Source organism: Patiria miniata, unplaced genomic scaffold (genome assembly GCF_015706575.1).
Source record: "Patiria miniata isolate m_02_andy unplaced genomic scaffold, ASM1570657v1 HiC_scaffold_1, whole genome shotgun sequence".
Taxonomy (NCBI): Eukaryota; Metazoa; Echinodermata; class Asteroidea; order Valvatida; family Asterinidae; genus Patiria; species Patiria miniata.
The window spans coordinates 27,647,468-27,656,123 of record NW_024037047.1 but is presented as its reverse complement, the minus strand read 5'-3'; positions in this window follow the sequence as shown (position 1 = coordinate 27,656,123).

Here is an 8,656-nt window from a genome sequence, read left to right as displayed (position 1 = left end):
CCTATTACTGTCTGTCCCGTGCTGCTCAGTTTTTGCACTTGGTGCATCTGCACATCAGTGTGCAGTAGTAACCCAGATTCCTACAGGAGCACATCTTAGTTGTACATGCTGTTTTGCACCGCCACTTCTTTATCTTGGATACAAAATATCTTCTTACACATCCGCAAAAGGTGAATACTCTATGGCTAGAATCATAACTAACCGCAGCCCGTCTTTTGGGGGTCGCAAAAGTGGACCCCGAAAGTCATTCTCGCACGCATAGCACAAGAACAAAACAGAAACGCCTAGTTTTTAATGGATGTTTATATTCTACTTTTGAATGTTCTTTCTGATTAACAACATTTCGTTTAAAGCATGTTTTGTAGCCCAATTGGGCTCATTCCAGGATGCAGTTCCCTTTAATGACTCCCCACAGAGGTCCAAACTGGTGGTGTGATGAAACTGACGGTAGCTTTCTTAAGAAGGCCGTTGCCACTATTTTCCCTTATGAATAATTTATGAATTCATAACAACACATTATTTATATCTCACCTCAACTGTTTGGCAGGTCTTGCATTTGCACGTGAAGTCGCATTTGAACATAAGCCGCCTACACTTACACTTATTATTCATGCAGTGCACTTTGCACCTGCACCCCCGGCCCCCACGCTGCAAACAAAGACAAACCCCAAAAGAATCCAATCATCACAAAATACAGAAAATAATAACATCTTCTAACTACTATCAACATAATAATTACTAAAAGCACAAGAAACAAATTAGCAGAGATGAAACTTTTCCGATTTTAATCAACAAGATAATATTAATAATTACTAAAGCACAAGAAAAAAATAAGTGAACAAAATAAATGACAAGATACATGCAAGCAAGCTAAATGAATATTAAACATACAAAACAACAAATTACATGCACACAAAGCATGCAAAGGCAATGAACAATTTAAATGTCCAGAATCTTGTTAGAGAGAGTTTGATATTTATGACTTGTAAAAGTCAGTGAATACTCCACCGTTTCCACGCCACTTATCTGCATAGAAGCAGAATTTCTTCCCTGCCTTGCAAGCTTTGCTGGCCTTGCCTGCCCATTGACGCTTTTCTTGGAGATCATCTTTTGTCAAGTCATCAACGCAGAAGTATTGATCATCAGATAGTTGTTTGCAACTTTGTCTTGGGTAGCAATTGAATTTGCCATAAAAGTCAGTTGCTAAATATACTTTATTAAAAAAGTTTAGTCTTGCCTATTTCAAAGTGTTAATATGTTTGCCACAAGATTTCTCAAAGTGTTTCTTACTTATAAGAATTCACATAAGATTCTTCGTTTTTATGCCTCATTATTAAAGATCTTTTAGTTAGAAATTATGTAGGGCACTGTAAAACTTTCTTTAATGAAGAGTTTTAATTCTGTGTATACTTTTGGTGTCTTTTCTGCTGAGACACCTGTCCTGAAAATTCTTTAACCCTAACCCCCTAGGCCCTTGTTGCTTACAATCATCCTCAATCCTCCAAAATCCTCCAAAATTTTCCACTATTTTGCAAATCCGCCTAAATTTTTCAAATTGTCAGACAGTCCTGCCTCAAAATGCATTCATCCTCAATCCTCCAAAATCCTCCTCATCCCAAAACTTTGCACTCGTGTTTAAATGAAGGATAACCAACGCCAAATCCTTCAAAATCATCAGACAGTCCTGCCTCAAAATGCATTCATCCTCAATCCTCCAAAATCCTCTTGTGCTTCAATCACCATTCATCCTCAATCCTCCAAAATCCTCATGTGCTTCAATCACCATTCATCCTCAATCCTCCAGAATCCTCATTTGATTCAATCACCATTCATCCTCAATCCTCTAGAATCCTCCAAAACCGCCAGAAGGATTTTGGAGGAGTGAGGTGGGTTAGGGTTAAGAGTGTGTGTACACATGGTGTACTTTCCAGGTACATGTATGTACATGTATGTACTTACCACATGAAATATGTACATACCAGTATGTATATGCAACCTTAAGTGCAAAGTACATGTACTTTCAAAGTCCATTGATGACTCTTGATGTTTCTTTGGAGACTGAAACTTAGTTTTTGGAGGATTTGATGACTGAAACTTAGTTTTTGGAGGATGTGATGCCTCTTTCTTAGAAAGTTTCTCAACAGTCATCCAATGTGATGACTGTGATGCCAGTTTTTGATGACCATTGATGCCCCATGATGACCTAAATGATGACGAGTGATGCCTTATGATAACTGTTTGATACCTGTTGATGACTCGTTGATGTCCTTTTGATGCCTGTTGATGACCGTTTGATGCCTGTTGATGACTTTTTTGCCTACTGATGACCAAATGATGCCCAATTCTACTGATGATGACCGATTTTTCTAGTAGGGGTAGTAGAGTACTTTTCCACGAGTATGAGTACGAGTACTTTGCCATGATTGTACCTACATGTACAGCAGTGTCAGTTATGATGGCATATTGAAGGCCTACCTAAACTTGCTTTGCACAACAACTTTCAATACATTCATACTGCAAGCTTTAAAAATAAATTAAAAATATGTATTTTTTCGGTAACGGAAGGACATTTTCGAAGGCTGAAATATTAGAAGTCACAGAAGCGAAACAAATTAGGCAAACCCTAAAAAAAAAATTGTCGGTTTTTCAAGACCAATACTTTCTCATGACAGAAACTGATGGCATTAGTACATATTTTTGTGTGTGTATTGTAGAATACTTTCATATCACTATTACTCACATTTTTAGGATTAAAACAGGATTATTACGTTATCCTATTTTTTGGTACCGAAATGTATCAAAAATAAAATTCCGACTTCAAATCTTGAAACTATAGACTTTAGTTTCAGCTTTCATTTGACGTCAAATTTGTTTACATGTTAAGTCACATGTATTTGAATTGTTTGGTGTCATGTCCACTTTGGTGTGGAATTGCCCTATATTAAATAGACTGGCGTAAGTCCTGCCTCTAATTAAAAGTTAAGAGCCATCTTAAAAGTTTGAAAATCTTACTCGGTTTTCCAGGCTTCACAGCTGCAGTCGTGGTTGCAACTTTGTTGTTACCCTGTGAGGAGGTTTTTTGGGGGGCTGGGGGGTGTTGTGTTAAGAAAGGAGGACACAAAGTTAATACAAATGTATAAAAATCAACAAGAAATTTATGACTTTTGTTCAGAAACTGTTTGGTTAGTTGAGTCCGCTGAACTTATGTGCAAAGGAAGATTGTTCCAAAGGGATTCTGCAGAGTGTTAATTATGCATGAGTACCCCATGAACGCTGGGTGCGAGGGACAACAAGTTTGATCAAGTTTGTTGGCACACCTCCAGAATCAAAGTCAGAAATATGTGTGTGCAGTTTCCCATATGGTGTTGGAATTTGCCAGGATGGGTGTGGCTCCTAGTAAGGAATTTTTATGAGTACAATGGTAAGAACAATGTCATGAAGTGTCAGATGAACTTTTCAATTTAGGTGCTTCGCAATGCATTGTGCCACTAAGAGTTTGCCACGGAGAGTTAATTTTTCCCAGTGCATTGTGGGAAATTGCTGACCAATTCGCAGCGCAGGACATCTGAAATTGTTAGTATTTACTGTCAGTAGATTAGTACGTGTATGATTCGAGTATCTGTTTGCCCTTTTTTCTTTTTAATGATATGGTGTTTTTTTTGTAAGGTGGCAGGACGCTATGCCCAAATCTTTAACAAATTAGCTCAAGTTGTCTACTGACACTCGTTCAAATGAACCATGTTTTGTCAACCGTAAAATTGAAAAATGGACTCTTCACGGCAAATTCTTGGGGCAAGGCAAAGTGGAATGGAACAATCCATCTGTCACCTCATGGACACCCTCCCTGAGGACAGACAGAAAAAGAAGCAACTGTGTTTTTTCTTCGAGAAACCACACTTCAAAAATATCAAAAATAAAATTCCGACTTCAAATCTTGAAACTATAGACTTTAGTTTCAGCTTTCATTTGATGTCAAATTTGTTTACATGTAAAGTCACATGTATTTGAATTGTTTGGTGTCATGTCCACTTTGGTGTGGAATTGCCCTATATATTAAATAGACTGGCACAAGTCCTGCCTCTAATTAAAAGTTAAGAGCCATCTTTAAAGTTTGAAAATCTTACTCGGTTTTCCAGGCTTCACAGCAGCAGTCATTGCACCTTTGTCGTTACCCTGTGAGGAGGGGGGGGGGGGGTCTTGAAAAAGTGTACACTTTGTACACTTGTGAAAATGTTGATAATTGTGAACGGCCCTTAAGGGGAAAGTAAGGAAGAGCCAATAAATAAATGGCAGCTAAAAGTCTCATGAGATTTGAAGGTGGTGGAGAAATACTAAGACAAGATAAGTTTGCGGTAGCACCATGTGATTAAAGCTCTTTTGTGAGAATGTGTGGTTCTGAAAAGAACCGGAACTAAAAGTCTGTGTACGCGTGTGCGTGCCCATTGTCAATGGTCTAGAAATAAGCCACTAGAGCAACTTAGAATGTAGTCATTTTTAATGCTTTTATAATGCTTTTAATGGCCCAAAATATGTCCACAGAACCGATGATTAACTCTCTATCTTCAACTTGTTATGAATCTTATCAGCTTAGAAAATAATCACAATTACTCTATTTGTACATATAGTGTGGGGGGGGGGGGGCAAATGCTTCTTTGACAACGATGCGACGTTACTCATTAAACAATTGAAGGATCCCCACTGTACCATATGTGAGTAGAATTGTGCATTGGTTGTCTCCTGTGCCAGGAGGTTTTTTTTTCTCTAGGCCCTCCGGTACCCTCCTTCCAAAAAAAAAACCACTCTTGATCTCAGTCTGTGCTCTGTGGTCATATATGGGTTGATGGGTTTCACCTGGAGAGGGCGAGGCTTGGAGGGCACAGGAAGCTTGCTGGCATGTTCCTGGGATCTTTGGGCATTCAGATCCCGTGATGACAGTGCTGCCCTCTGTTGGTCGTTAAGTGAAATTTACAATTTTGGGGATTCACAACTTTTGATTCTTTGATATCATGCCAAAAGCAATGTATAAAATTCTTAGATAATGTGGGTATTTATAAAGTGCATGTACCCACCAGTACTGGTGCTCCAGACATTACAATGAGCATCGTTGTTACCCTGCTCATTGGGCCAGTGAAACATTCCTCATCCACGGCTACAGGTCTTTGGACTTTCACCTGTAAATATAAATATCAAAATAAAACCAACATAGTAATAATCAAAATGAGACCTCACAATGAACAGCATTCAAAAAACAGAAATAAAAGCTGAAAAGAACACTTTTTAAATTCGACTAAAAGCATTGTGAAACAGACCAAACACTATGTTAAACAAGTCAAACAAGATTACAACAACCGAATCAACCAAATAAATGATATAACTAACGCAAAGTTGTATCAAAACTAGAACAATGCTTAAATCGTACAAATAAGAAATACAAAACTGACTTAAAGTGGTCAATTACCCAAATGATTATTACAAAATACAAAACACACAAAAGATTCCACAAGCAACGAAAACATTACGACAGTATCACAATTACCCTCAAAACCAGAAACATTCTTCTTTCGTATGATTTGCTGACCACTAAACATCTTGTGCAGCTGATGTAGCCATGTGACAGTCTCCGAGGTTGGGTTGGTAAGATCTATATGGAGATCTCCAGGTGGTCCGAGGTCCGGGCACTCAAACAGGATAAGGTGTGCAGTCTGTTCAGGGGTACCACAGACGCAGGCCAGTAGTATATACTGAGCAGCTCGACCCCCAATGAGGTGGCATCGAGGTGAGGCGGGATGGTGAGGCGGGTGAGGCGGGATGGTGAGGCGGGATGAGGTGGAAGTGAGGTGGAGGTGGTAGTGAGGTGGTAGTGAGGTGGAGGTGATAGTGAGGTGGAGGTAGTAGTGAGGTGGCATTTTTTTTTTTCCCTTTAAATTTGATTGTAATATTATTTAGATTTTAAGATGTCTTAGCTTACGGCGCCACTTTAGTGGCGACAGTGAGCTCACGCTAGTGAACCCGAACGGAGTGGGTATAGGCGTAAGCCTCTAGACTTGTGTACGAGCGACGAAGTTGCGAGCAGGCCTCCATTACGGAGCCACGTTAGTGGCGACATTGGCTTTACGCTAGTAACCCGAACGGAGTGGAACTGTAACGTAAGTCTCGAGACTTGTCTCGAGACTCGTGTGAGAGCGATGAAGTCGCGAGCACGGCTCTAAGGCCCTGGTTTCCTGAGTCCCCTACGACTATCCGCTTTTTTCCCTTTTCTTTTTTAATTTTCAAGACCAGTTGTAAAAGATGTTAAATTTAATTTGTTATGTAAGTAAGTAAAGGCAGTCTTGACCTGTTCGTAGGTGTACATCCCATCGGAACGCATGCGAAACCCTCTGTTGACTCCTTCACCGGCTGGTTGATTTTCTAGCGCCTCCAGATAGTTCATTTTTGTTATGTCGTTGGTCTTTTTGTTCAGTCCTTTGCATACAGCTTTGTCTTTTTCTCCAAAGCAGTAGTATGTTTTACTACAAAGAGCAACGATGCCGTCCCCCTCCCACTCAACCTTAAAGAGGCCGGGTGTTCGTTTGTCATACGCACGGTGGTCGGGGGTGTCGTCACGCGGAAACCAGGATGATTTCTCCCGCTGGTACTCGTCCCGCAGATGAGGCTTGATGATGTCATCCAGATGTGGTGCAGAGATTGCCATGTATGCGGAATCTGTGTCCATCTCACAGAGCTGGAAGTCCGATGGATCGATGAATCTAAGAAGAAAATCATAGTAAAATTGCAACATCCGCATTTTAGCATATTGGTATACAAAATACCCAATCTGTAGAGGCAGGTTCAGGCGTACAGATTTTTTATTGGGTTCAACCTCGTATAGCTGATTGTCCTCTAGTGTATGTAAGGCGCGGAAATGGGGGTTGTTGATCATTTGGGATGATCCTTCGGTGGTAGTGCAAATCTTAACGTCAAGATGTTTCTCCTGGTTGGTCACGGTTTTGCCATATGCCGAGTTGCCGAGCAACTTCATCGTATCGGCGATAATGGCCTTGGCTGGATCCACGTCACCGTCCCTCCGCGCATTACTGACAGCATCTCCAAAAGGTTTAAAGCAAGGTGAGTCGGCGTACTGTACCACCTGATAGATGCGAGTTACCTCAAGTCCATGGGTCAGATACCATTTCAGAAGCGGTGTTGCAAACAAAAGTCGAGATGCGTGCATGCTACCAATTAGGCTCCGGCGTGGTGTTTTCATGACACCTTCTTCTTCTACGTATCTTTGCATGTGTTCGCCAATGTCTTAGTGATCAGTTGTTCAAGATCTTGGCGAGAACCAACAGTGAATGGGGTAGGTGTGACGGTGGCATTATTGTCACTTGGGTGAAAGTACTTAAGTTCACCAGTTTCAGTATTGCGCAAAACAAATCCGAACGATAGACTTATTTTCGAACGACAAGTCAATCGCTTGAAAATTGCTTCCAAAATGTTTCTCATGTTGACACCAGGTCGCGTCATTCTAATATTGTAAATGTCTTGTATGGGCCTTCCGGTGATTAGCCTAGATCTAATGGTCCCCCAGTTCTCCCTGTAGATGCGGGACAGATCGTCTTCGTTTTCGTTTCTTTCTTCAGGAAACTGGGCGGGACCCTCTTGAAGTGCGTCATCATCATGATGATGATCGTTGTTAATATCAGCGTTGCGATGACATCTCCGGAAATACTTGATGAGAAGGTTCCAACGAGCAAACGATTTACCACACTTTGGGAAAAAGTTGGGGGCGCTGCAGCACCCACAGCGAACCTTCGGACTAAAGAACCTTCGGCGGACTATTGGACCTTCGTACTATCGGGCGGCCCCCGTTTGTAATACATTGTTAAAAGACGTACACTCACCATTTCCGGCCACTCTGTTAATCTATATCAGGTTACCACGTTCCTTTCTGTCTGGCTCCTAACCCATACCTCATTACGCGTAATATACAACACATATAAGAATGTTACGTCTTCCAGCTATAGTAAATGGTCAAAACAAATGGATGTGGTAAAGACCAAATTCAAGGAGCCGCACAATTTCACACAATTTATTTTCTGCGTGACAAATACCGTCATTGTAGCACTTTTGTCCATAATCAAAAATGCTTAGATTTTTCCAGAAAATTTGAAAGTAGTGAGTCACTGCAACAGCAAATCAGCTTATTGTTACTTAAATGTCACCGATTATATCACTCTTCAATTCCCTGACCCTCAAAATGTCAAATTAATTACTTGGAATATCATCACAACGCTTCACGACCCTATTTTCTACAATTAATTAATGTACGAGCTCGGTAGTATATTGTGACGTTATTATTACGTCATAAAGTACCGTTCCTGTCATCTGATTTTTTTGCATCCGACCCTATTTTTGATCGAAACACATTGGCAAAGCTTTGGTGCTTTTAAATACCATGTAACGATCCTTAGCATTTTTGTTACTAATATAGCTCGCTATAAGATGCCTCGCTTTTCCGCTTATCTTTGGAACAAGTTTAAACATATTTATGATACTAATAATCAATTACAAAAACTCTTTTGGCATAGAATTTGAACTTTTCTCTCGAACTTAAAAACAACATCTCACAATACCACATACTGTTTGCATGTTTAAACAAAGTGTCAATGTGACTACC